Here is a 12,990-nt window from a genome sequence, read left to right on the forward strand (position 1 = left end):
TTACAGTCTTCTTTGTACTGGCCTGAGGAAGCTGCCTCTTCCTCTCCACTGAGCTGTTGCTTCTGCTCCAGCCTCTGTCTGTCCTCACCTTCCATCTGGATCTCCTATTTGAACACCACCATCACCTGCTCTTGGGACCTCCCCATCCCCCAACTCCTCCAGGACTACCACCTGCAGTGCAGCAGACAGTACAGGCTGTGTTGGGCTGGGGGGAACAGTTGACTCAGAGTATTGGGGAAGGTACAGGCGAGGCCCCCCAATTCTCCTTCATCTAGTGGCTGGTGGGAACAGCTGACCCAGGTTTCCCGGTTCTATGCCTTGGATGGGGTGGAGGGCCTCCCTCTTCTCCGCTGGGGTTCCTGGAAACAGGGTGCTCCAAATGAGAGCACCAAGGAGAATCCACCATCAGAAGAAGAGCCCTTCCAGGACAGAGGCATGTGGCTGGGCCAACAGAGACAGATTGTGGTCCACTAAAGTCCAGGAGACCATCCATCTGGCTGCCTCCTGCTGTGAGTGTTCTGGCTTTGGTGGGAAAGGGTGGCTCCTTTGGGTCAAGCTCCCCGCCGAAAGAGCCTGAGGCCCCAGCCCCCCGCGAACTCCCAGTGCAAAGGGCAGTCCGGTCCCTCTGTGCTCACGCAGGGGCTGGATCTGATCAGCTGAGATTCCGACGTGGGGAGGTGCCGCGTGTAGTCTCCACTGTGGATGAGAACTGGCTCTGTTGTGGGCGGGATGGGGCTGAGGGTCTTGTGCCTGTGGGGTACACTTCCCTCATTCTCTAGCCTCAGGACCCTTCCTCCCTTCCTCTCTTGTGAATGTGCCACGCCTCCTGTCACCTGGGAATGGAATGGCCCTGGAGCATCCTTCCCCTCACATAAAATGAAACTTACCAGGAGCATTTCCCCCATTTGTAAAATGGAGCTATCCTTCTTGCTTCACTCGTATTTAATATGGAACTTCCTTTCCTCATACTCCTCTCTGTAAATTTCCATCCATCCCTGATCTGTAAAGGGGAACTTGTTCTTTTTCTTGATTCCTCCCATATGTAATATGGAGCTACACTCTTCCCCCCGCCCCCATCTGTAAAGTGGAAATTCCTACTCTGTCCCCGCTGTGGGTTAACTCTACTAATACATTCGCCTCATCACACTTCCTTCCCTACCCAAGTGGATGGAATTTTAAATTTGTACCTACCCTATTGGTCTATATTCATTGAGCAATCATGGTGAATTTATATGCTGTAGCACTGACCTCATTAGTGGGGGGCTTTTGGAGGCTCCTCCACCTAAGTCGTGGTCAGAATAAAGTGTGGGTGCTGAAAAAAAAAAGAAATGAAAGATAATCTCATTTCAGGTGCCAGAGTCCACATATTGGCAGATGTGTTAACCTTGCCAAATAAGAGAGTCGCAGTATTTTCTTCTTGGTTAGCAGGAGTCAAATGCTACTATGGGTTCTTCTTTCCTTTGAATTGTACCCAGAATTTCTACCTACTTGACTAATTCATATAAATAATTAGCTGAGCAAATCCTTCTCCATTTATTTTGCATTAAAAATAGCTGTAAAGATGTTTATTGTGAAAGATTGCCAAGATGATACATGACATAGTTATAGAGCATTTACTAAAGGACTTCTTGATAAGTGCCTATCTCTGTGACATATTATAACACATGATAATCTATTAGGTTGAAAGCATTTTTTGAAAATCACTTTTGTAAAACTGTTATCTGAATTGAAATTAGTGGTAAATGCTGGCCCAAATAGGATCCCTACTCCTTATCTTGTAACCTTTGAAAGAACTCTGTTGTGATACTAAGTTTTGATTTGGAAAATGTGATCTGACCAAACCTGAACAACAACAACAAAAAGATAGTAAGAGAAAGATCAAAGGTTTGCTGTGGAGTTATACTCCATCCATCAACCAAAATAGTACATATTGTTTTGTTTGATTAAACTTATGCAATTGCCAAGAACCAACTGTTTTGTTATTTCAGCCAGTGTTTGACAGTTGTTGAACTGAAGCTGCACACTGGTCTGTTAGTTTACGGTTGGGCTGGATTGTAGCCAGAATAACTGCTCTTGTTTTTAAAATACTGTTTCCTCAATGAAAGACACTAGATCACATTTTATTTTTGTTGCTGTCAAATTTCTCCTTTCTGGCTTGTGATCTTATCTCATTCATAATGACATTTATGGCACTGTCTTAGGTTAAAATTGAGTCCAAATGAATCATTTTTTTAAATATATATGAGCCTGCCTGTGAAAGATGTGAACTGGGCATAAAGGTACTGCTATGTTCTTTTCATGTAAAAATGAAATGGGAGGACTCACATTCATTTTCCTATCTCCAAAGTCTTTGAAGTTTTCTAGGAGGCTCAGTTTTTCTGGAAGAGAAATGGTCCAAGGCTACTTGGGTACTCCTTTCTAAAACAAATAGACAGTCCTACCTTGTCTTCAAATTGAGCTTCATTTTCTCTTATTGAAAAAGACTAATTCTCATCTCTCCAAGTTGGACGTTTAAATTGTAGCTTACACTGTAGATATTTAATTTCTTAATCTTTTTTTTTTAGGGTTAAGTGACTTGTCCAGGGTCACATAGCTAGTAAGTGTCAAATGTTTGGTCTGAGGCTGGATTTGAACTCAGGTCCTCCAGCTTCAGGACCAATGTTCTATCCACTGTGCCATCTAGCTGCCCCTTTCTTCCTTTTTTTTTCTCTGATTCTTTTTCAGAAGATCTTTCCTTTCTCGATAATTCCAATTATTTGTTAATCTTACATTACCTTTAGTGATCCATAATATGTGCTAAAATTATTGTCATTAAAATTATGTGGTTACATTTTAAAAAAGATATGTTCCACCATCTCCTTTCAATTTATACTTTTTTTGCAATTACCAGTTTCATATCCTTAATTATTGCTTTGTAAGAAAACAAAGTATAGGATTTTTTAGTGAAAAGAAACATATTCAATAATAGCCTTGATTATTTGCTCAGAAAGAGCATGGTAACTAAATCAATGCTTGGCTAACAGATGACATTCTGGTTTCAGATGCTTCTAGATCTTATTGAAGAGACAAAGGAATCTTGATTGTGAACAAACAATAGCATAGCTTTTCCTAAAGTTATGTTTTTGTTGTCCTTATGAACACAAGGTACCAAATATTCATTGCTGTTTAATATGTTTTAATTAATTCATATCTATTTCTCCATTATTGGAAGGTCCAGTGTCACTTTCTTGATATTTTTTTCTTTGTATCAATGAATAAAATGATAAAAAAAATGAATACTGATGACTTTATTGCTAAATACAAGTCAAAGCAGATGATTCTATAAAGGGAGATGAAAATAATTTTATCTTTATAATGCTAAGGAACAATTTGTGTCATACATAGAAGCATTCAAGAGGATTTACAATAAATTTCTAATAGAAATAATACACTTAAACATATGATAAAAACAATTAGATCATATTTTATCCCTCTTTGATCACAATCTTATTTGAAATAAGATTTTAAAAATTAATTTATGGATTTGTGTCCTTGCAAACAAATATATCCCCCTCCCCCCTAAAAAAAATTGAACTACAATTAGGAGAATTAGTTCTTTGAACAAATTAGGTCATTTACATTTGGAACAAATTTTAAAGGAGGGGGCAATAAATATGGGGAACTAGAGCTCTTAATCAAGGAGATATATTTGGTGATGGAATCTTTCCTCCTTTCTTCTCTTCTTCCCATATGAATGACTGAGAAGAATAAATGTGAATTCATTAGGTGTCATGTATAGTGTGGAATGTGGCTGGACATTGATAGAGATTGGAGGGAGAACAGAGAGAGAGAGAGAGAGAGAGAGAGAGACAGAGAGAGAGAGAGAGAGACAGAGAGAGAGAGAGAGAGAGAGACAGAGAGAGAGAGAGAGAGAGAGAGAGAGAGAGAGAGAGACAGGGAGAGAGAAGAAGGGGAGGCGGAGCCAAGATGGTGAAGTAAAAGCAGTGACTTGCTTGAGCTCTCCTCCAAACACCTATGGCTCTAAACAAATTCTGGAGCAGAAGACCGAGTGAAATACATTTCCAGTCCAAGACAACCTGGATGGTTGATTGGAAAGGTCTGTTGCACCAGGCTGGGAGAGAAGCGCAGCTCAGTGTGGGATGCACCCGCAGTCGAGACCTCAGCAAACCTGGAATAGTCCTAAGGGGACTGAATCAAGGGGAACTGTGGCAGTTTCCAGACTTCTCAACCCACAAGTGCCAAAGGCAACTTATAAGGTCAGTAGGAAAGGTCTGTGACCAGGATAAGAGAGGAGCTCAGTCTAGCCTCCATCCCAGCAAAGCCCTGGGGAATTGGCTGCTTCTGGGAGCTCTTGGCCCACAGATGGAGGGGGGATCAGGTAGCTGATCAGAAGGGGATTGTAGGGATCACTTTGCTGGCACTGAAGCAGAATTCTCTTGCTTTTCCAGTGCTTGGATCTGGGTTGTATTTCTGGGTGGTGGTCCTGGGGCGAGGAGGAGCATTGACATAGTGGAGCTTGTGGTGGCAGTGGGGAATCCTCCTCAGTTCCAAGGCAAAAAAAGAGTGCTTGTGGTCACTCATAGACCAGAGTACAGTGTAAGAAAGGAGTAAACACCTCACCTTTGATCATACCACCTTGGAAGAACTGAAAATTTACAGGTCCCTAGAAGTATCTCTGAAAACAGCTGCACAAAACCCCCAAAGCTTGGGGACAGTACATTCTACACACTGGAAGCAGAGCCCTTTAAACAAAGAGTTTAAAAGTTAAATAATTGGCTGAGAACATGACCAAACAGCTCAAAAAAAAAGTCAGACCATAGAATCTTACTTTGGTGACAAAGAAGATCAAAACATACAACCAGAAGAAGACAACAAAGTCAAAGCTCCTACATCCAAAGCCTCCAAGAAAAATATGAATCAGTCTGAGCCATGGAGGAGCTCAAAAAGGATTTTGAGAAGCAAGTAAGAGAAGTGGAGGAAAAACTGGGAAGAGAAATGAGAGTGATGCAAGAAAATCATGAAAAACTAGTAAACAGTTTGCCAAAGGATACCCAAAAAAATACTGAAGAAAATAACACCTTAAAAAATAGCCTAACCCAAATGGCAAAAGAGATGCAAAAAGCCAATGAGGAGAAGAATGCCTTCAAAAGCAGAATTGACCAAATGGAAAAGGAAGTCCAAAAGCTCACTGAAGAAAATACTTCCTTAAAAATTAGAATGGAGCAAATGGAAGCTAATGACTTTAGGAGAAATCAATAAATTTTAAAACAAAATCAAAAGAATGAAAAATTAGAAGACAATGTGAAATATCTCATTGGGAAAAAAAAAAAAAAAAACAACTGACCTGGAAAATAGATCCAGGAGAGATAATTTAAAAATCATTGGACTACTTGAAAGCCATGATCAAAAAAAGAACCTAGACATCATCTTTCAAGAAATTATCATGGAAAACTGCTCTGACATTCTAGAACCAGAGGCTGGGACTAGACTATGTTCCTCTCTCACCCAGGTCCAGTAGACCTTTCCCATTTACCTTTTAAGTTGTCTTTGGCATTTATGGGTTAATAAGTCTGTAAACCATGACAGCTGCCCCGTGATTCAGTCTCCTGAGGCCTGCATCATATTTGCTAGGACCCTGTCTTTGCCTGCACAGCCCATTGCTGAACTGCTCTCCTCTTCCAGCCCGGCACAACAGACCTCTCCTGTCAACCTTCCAGGTGACAACTGGAATGACTGAACAGCAACAAGACAAAGTTAATAACACCTAGAACTACCCAACAGTGAAATGGGCTGCCAATACTGGTTCTTTTCCCTCACTGGATATCCTCAGTAGATGACCACTTCTAAAGTGAGTTATAATGAGGATTGTTGCTTGAGTATGGGTTAGACTAAACCACCATTGAGGTGCCATCCGAACATGAAATGCTATGATTGAGTAAATCTGTAACTTCATGCCTTCCTTCTTTCAGAAGAAAGGCAGTGAATTCTAGGAATAGAATGAGGCATATGTCCTCATCTATGGTCAATATATTGATTTTTTATTATAAATCATACTTGTTAAATAAAGGGTATTATTTGGGAGAGGGAAAAAATCATTTGGAAGTGCAAAAAAAGAGTATCAATGAAATATTTGTTTATTGATATTTGAGAGGGAGTGCAAATGATCTAAATATAATCTAAGGTCTGTGCTAGCTCTAATATTTTGTAATTAAAAAAAAAATCCTGTGTTGATTTTACCATCAGCCCTAGTCATCCAGGTTCAAAATCTTTCATTACGATTCTTTCTTTCAACACAATCAGCTGAAAGTTTATCAAATTGATCTCTACATCTCTCATATCTATATTTTTATCAACATGTATGTCAGCCCCCCAAGTTCAGACTTTCATGACTTTTACCAGGACTATAATAATAACTTTTTAATTGGTAAGCTCCTTGAAGAAAGAAAATTCATCATTATAAGTCTTAGCATCTACAATTTCTAACACAATTCGTCCCACCTAACACATATCTCTTGCATTTAATTTCATGAACACATGTTATTAGCTGCTAAGTTTAGAATAAAAAAAGTTACATACCTATTGCTTGAATAACCAATGAATGAAATCCAATTGCAAGTAATTTCAGTTCTGGTTCAACATTCCTGAAATAAAAGCAAAGAGTAGTAAGCCATCTCCATAGTATCAAATTATTTAACACCCATTTTTTAAAAATTTGGTTCATTTTCCAAGTTTGTAAAACTTGCAAATCTTTTGACTGTATAATGCTAAAAATGGTCTAATTTCCATTGGTATATGTAGGAAAAGATTCAAAAATCATTAAGCTCAGACACAGTGAGGCAGGTTTCCAGACCAAGACAACCTGGAAGGTTGACAGGAAAGGTCTGTTGTACCAGCCTGAGAGATGAGCATTCAGCATTCAGGGCATAGTACAGACCCAGCCTGAGCAAAGCCAGAGAAGGCCTCGGGGGACTGTATCACCAGAAGCAGTCGTGGTTTCCAGTTTTCTCAGTGCACAGATGCCAGAGACAACTTAGAACGTCAGCGGGAGGGGGTCTATTGGAAATGGGTGAGAGAGAAGCATAGTCCAGCAAAGGGCTGCAGGGCGAGCCGATATTGTTCTGGCACCCGCAAACCAGGAACGGTCTTGGGAGTGAATGAATCAATAGCAGTAATGGCAGCAACAGAAGCGGCGGCTACTCCTGGAGTTAAAGAATTAACTCTCAGACTGAATGTTTGAAAGTCACCTATTTAGACTTCCAGGAGCCAAGATGTCAGAGTAAGCAGTAAGTCACTCTCACCCTCCCTTATTGAGCTTGAAAAACACAGAAAATGTTGCCCCAGGAAAAATCCTGAAATAGTAGAGTCAGCAGAAAGACTTAGATGCAGCAGTCTTTTAGCTCATGAGGCTAGGGGATTTAATGGGAAAAGTCCCTCTTGCTGTGGGTGAAGGGGACCAGTACATGAAAGGAGGTGTCCCAGCAAGCTAGTGGCAAGCCCCACCTCAGCAAACCAATAATCAGGCCCCTAGAAACCAGCTCAAAAGCCTGGGACAGTGCCCTGTGTGCCCCAGAAGCAGAGATCAACTTTAAAAGCCAGTAAAAAGGCAAACAACATAGAAAAACAATGACCATAGAGAAGTATCTTGGTGGCAGCAAAGATCAAAACACAAATTCAGGAGAGGAGAACATTGTCAATACGCCCAAATTTGAAACCACAGAGGGGAATATGAACTGGTCTCAAGTCCAAAAAGCCTTCTTGGAAGAGCTCAAGAAGGATTTTTAAAGGCATATAAGGGAGGCAGAAGAAAAATTGGACAATTCCTTTAAAAATACAGTTGACAATGTGGAAAAAAAGTACACTGAAGAGAACAACTCCCTAAAAAGTAAAATAGGTCAAATGGAAAAGAAGGTACAAAAGCTAACTGAAGAAAACAGTTCATTAAGAATTAGAATTGGGCAACTGGGAGCTAATGACTTTATGAGACATCAAGATTCAGTAAAACAGAATCAAAAGAATGAAAAAATAATAGAAAATGTAAAATACCTCATTGGAAAAACAACTGACCTGGAAAATAGAGCCAAGAGAGATAACTTAAGAATTATTGGTCTACCTAAAAGCCATGATGAAAAAAAAAAAAAGCCCAGACAGTATCTCTCAGGAGATCATCAAGGAAAACTACCCTGAAGCCCTAGAACCAGAAGGTAAAATAGTCATTGAAAGAATCCATCAATAACCTCTATAAAGAGATCCCAAAATGAAAACTCCAAGAAATATTGTAGCCAAATTCCAAAATCATCAAGTCAAGGAGAAAATACTGCAAGCTATAAATATATTTATACATGTGGGTCCTTTCCTCATTTTTATGATCTCTTTGGGATACAGCCCTAAAAGTGGTGTTGCTGGGTCAAAGAGTATACACAATTTTATGGTCCTTTGGGCATAGTTCCAAATTGATCTCCAGAATGGTTGGATCTGTTCACAACTCCACCAACAATGCATTAATGTTCCAATTTTCTCACATCTTCTCCAACACTTATCATTGTCCTGTTTTGTCATGTTAGCCAACATAATAGATGTGATGTAATACCTCAGAGTCATTTTGATTTGCATTTCTATAATCAATAGTTATTTAGAGCATTTTTTTCATGACTATAGACAATTTTGATTTCTTCCTCTGAAAACTGCCTGTTCATATCCTTTGACCATTTATCAATTGGGGAATGACTTGTATTCTTATATATTTGACTTAGATTTCTACATATTTTAGAAATGAGGCCCTTATCAGAGACATTAATTGTAAAAATTCCCAGTTTTCTACTACCCTCCTAATCCTGGTTGCATTGGCTGTATTTGTGCAAATATTTTTCAATTTAATGTAATCAAAATTATCCATTTTTCAATTCCAAATGTTCTCTATCTCATTTGGTCATAAATTCTTCTGTTCTCCATAAATCTGACAGGTAAACTATTCCTTGCTCTCCCAGTTTGCTTATAGTATCAGTCTTTATATAGAAATCGTGTACCCATTTTGACTTTATTTCAGTATATGGTGTAAAATTTTGGCCTAGTTTCTGCCACATTATTATCCAATTTTCCCAGTAGTTTTTGTCAAATAGTGAGTTCTTATCCAAGAAGCTGGGGTCTTTGGTCTATCAAACCATAGATTACTATACTCATTGACTACTGTGTCTTACATACCTAACGTATTCCAATGATCCACCACGTTATTTCTTAGACAATATCAAGTAGTTCTGATGATTGCTGCTTTATGATACAATTAAGATCTGGTATGGCTAGGCCACCTTCCTTAGCATTTCTTTTCATTAGTTCCCTTGATATTCTGGACCTTTTGTTCTTCCAGTTAAATCTTGTTATTATTTATTTCTAACCCTATAAAATAATTTTGGGGGAGTTTGATTGGTATGGCACTGAATAAGTAAATTAATTTAGGTAGAATTGTCATTTTTATCATATTAATTTGGCCTACCCATGTGCACCTGATGTTTTTTCCATTCTCTTTTAGATTTCTAGAAAGGCAAGATCCAGGATCTGGAAAGTCAGAGAACCAATGAAAAATTCAGTAGTACTCAGGTACTACTGAAATTGAAGTGTGGTCCTAGGCTAAAAGCTTTTTACTTTCTGCCCTATTTAAAACTTTCAGCATGGTGGGTATTGAACTGGGCTTACTTACGTAAAATAAAGCCAGGACAAGTAACTAGGACCCAAAGATCATTACTGGAAACACTAGACAGTTGTTACTATACACCCTCAGGAGTTCACAAGAGGCTGATATAGAAAAAAGGCAGATTTAGGTCAGTAGTGAGGGGTTATTTTTTATTGGATCCTAATTGTATCACAATAAAATAATAATAATGATAATTATAGTTGACATTTATATAACACTTAGTATGTGCCAGGTACTATGCTGAGCGTTTTAAAATTATCTTACTTGATTCTAAAAACAATACTTGGAGGGAGAAGTTATTATTTTTCCTATTTTACAGATGAGGAAACCGAGGCAAATATAGGTTATGTGACTTGCCTAGGGTCACAAAGATGTGTCTGGGGTCCAAATATGAACTCAGATCTTCTTTACTCCAGAACTAAAGCTAGATCCATTGTGCCATCTAAGTTTTTTTAATACATTGTTCAGTGAAAGTTTCAAGATTGTTCTTTATTCATAATGTGCCTACGTAAATAGGTTTGGGAAAATAGTCATAAGTCATTGAATACTTAAATGATAAATTATTTGACAGTTGATTTAATTAAATACATTCTCCTTGCCATTCCAATGAATTTTTTAGTGTAGTAACTTTATTAAAGCAAATGACTTTCTCTTCTAGGATTGCTGCTTAATAGCACATTATTATTAATATGCATATTAATAGCACATTAATAACATCATTGTTGGTTTCTTATTTTCTAAAAGTCCTCCTTATACTTACAGGGTCCCCTCAAATGTTATATATTTTTTATAAATTCAAGAGATGTGACAGGATGACCTCAGGGTAAGATTTTAGACATAGGAAAGCCTGCTTGAATGCCTACTTTTTGTCCTATAAAAGAATGTATCTAATGATGATCCTATATTCAGCAACAACAAAAAAAATGTAATAGCAAAAGGAATTATTTTTGTGACTGAGCATTTTGTTGAATTAACCAATCAATTGTTGACTGGATTGAATAGCCTGGGTCAATGGAATAGATAATAATTATGATGTAGAAGGAGAACAGCTAGGTGGCACAGTGGATTGAATGGTGGGCCTGGAGTCAAGAAGACTCATCTCTCCTGAGTTCAAATTTGGCCTCAGACACTTGTGTGTCTGCCCATGGGTAAGTCACTTAACTGGATTTGCCTCTGTTTCCTCATCTCTAAAATGAGCTGGAGAAGGAAATGGCAAACCACTTCTTTGCCAAGAAAACCCCAAATGGGGTCATGGAGAGTTGGACACAATTGAAATGACTGAACAACAGCAACATGATGCAGAAGAAAGAACAACAGCAACCACATATACCAAGTCCTCTCCATGGCCTACTGAAGATTTACATTCAGCCAAACAGGGGAACGTGTAAGTGACTCCTGTCCCCAAAGATAGGATCCCACAGACTGGCATCACGATTACTGTCTGAATTACAGAAAGAAAATGGGATGTTTTGAGGAGGTGTCCCTAGATCATTTCTGCAGTCAGAGTGTAGACATTTATCAGAGATAAAGACGGATAAGGGGAAGTGGTCTTCTAAACTGATGAAAAAATAAACAATGCTAATAAAAACATAACAAAAGCAACATTTTGAAATGTTTTTACTTCTATGTTTACAAAAACAATTGGGAAACAGTCAACAATTATAATTTGAGGAGAAAAACCTGTGTATCTAGTTACTAATTATGGGAGAGAGTTCCTTTTCCCAGAAGAGAATTCTGGAGTTGTGGGCTTGGGTTTAAGTTTCCATTCTGCTACTAACTGGCTATATAACCCCAGGCAACTCAGTTCCATTCTCTGGGCCTCAATTGATTATCTGTCCAGATCAAAAATTTTATGAATGTTACTTTAATAAATGAATGGAAAATACATATCATAGGGTACTCTCCATAGATGGAATTATATCATATATGCAAACATACTACAATACTTTTAGATATCATTATCATCACTAATAATGGCTGATATTTATATAGTGCTTCAAGATTTATGACGTGCTTCACAAATATCTCATTTTATCTTCAAAACAACTCTGGGAGGTAGGTACCATTTTATACTCATTTTACAGATGAGGAAATTGAGGAAGCAAATGGTCAAGTGATTTGTCCAGATCATGTATCAAGTTAGTTTCTCTGGCTGGATTTGAACTCAGGTCTTCCTAATTAAAGGTCTAGCACTCTGTACCACTGTGCTGCATCATATCAATCTTGAAAAATCAAAGAAGATTAGGTTTATTTTGTTGATGTAGCACCTAGCACAATACCATGACAAATTTAAATATTCCTGAAAAATGAGATGTTCTTGGTCCTTTCTGATAAATAGAGAGAAAATGGGATGTCTTGTGCAGAGATGCCATTGGGCTATTTCTACATTCATGCTATTAAGAGTAACACCAAGGAAGTTAGCCACCATTCATAGAATCTTGAAAAAGCAGTTTGTTTTTTTTCCCACAGCAGGTGTATAGCCAAAAGGAGTATTTTTACCAAAGATATCTAGTCAATGATACATGATGAGAGGTGAGAGTAACCTGAAATAATAACCAAATAAGTAAATATTGAGGTCGTAAGGTTAAGGGTTGAAATGGTAGGAGCTATAATGAAATCATTCTTTCCTTGTGTTGTTTCTTATCTAGCTCCCAGTGAAAAAACAGAGACAAAACATCCTGATTCTTTAGGGTGGAATAAGAGAAAGCAAAAAAAAAAGCATAGAACTAAGGTCTAAAGGAAAACCTTTAAAGAAAATGACTATACAAATTGGGGTATATGAATGTAATAAAATATTATGTTAAAAGAAATGAAGAAAATTATCTTAGATAATTCTGGGAAGTATGAAGCAATCAAGAGTGAGGTGAGCAGAAAGAACAGAACAATTTAAGAACTTTGAACAACATGCACAGTTCCTGCCCTGGTCACTTTTTTGTGGGCCTTGAACAGGAACTAATAACCTGTGGGTTTTTCCTAGATAACCTGATTACTACTTAGTCTAGTACTGCCCCTCCCCAATTTTTTTTTAGTTGTGGGAGAAGCTGGACTTAAGTACTTCCTACTCTCTGCTCTCCTTATTGATCCTTTCAGTTTTTAGTGTTTTTTTTTTAACAGAAATGGGTGATGTTTTTTGTCAGAAGCTTTCTCTTTATCTATTGACATAATCTTGCTATTTATTGATGTTATTAACATTGTTTTTGCTTATAGTTTTCCTAATGTTTAATGAAACCTGAGTTCCCAGTTATATATCCAGTCTGACAGTTATGAATGATTTTTTTCATATCTTGCTGAAGTTTCTTTGCTAA

The 12,990-nt window shown here is 38.0% G+C and overlaps 1 pseudogene; it reads left to right on the top strand.

Annotated features, from left to right (window-relative positions):
- LOC114025232 overlaps positions 1–779 on the top strand; it is a 3,787-nt pseudogene extending 3,008 nt beyond the window's left edge.
- The last annotated feature ends 12,211 nt before the right edge of the window (positions 780–12,990 follow it).

The sequence above is a fragment of the Vombatus ursinus genome, unplaced genomic scaffold (assembly GCF_900497805.2).
Source record: "Vombatus ursinus unplaced genomic scaffold, bare-nosed wombat genome assembly UNPS02014830.1, whole genome shotgun sequence".
NCBI classification, from domain to species: domain Eukaryota; kingdom Metazoa; phylum Chordata; class Mammalia; order Diprotodontia; family Vombatidae; genus Vombatus; species Vombatus ursinus.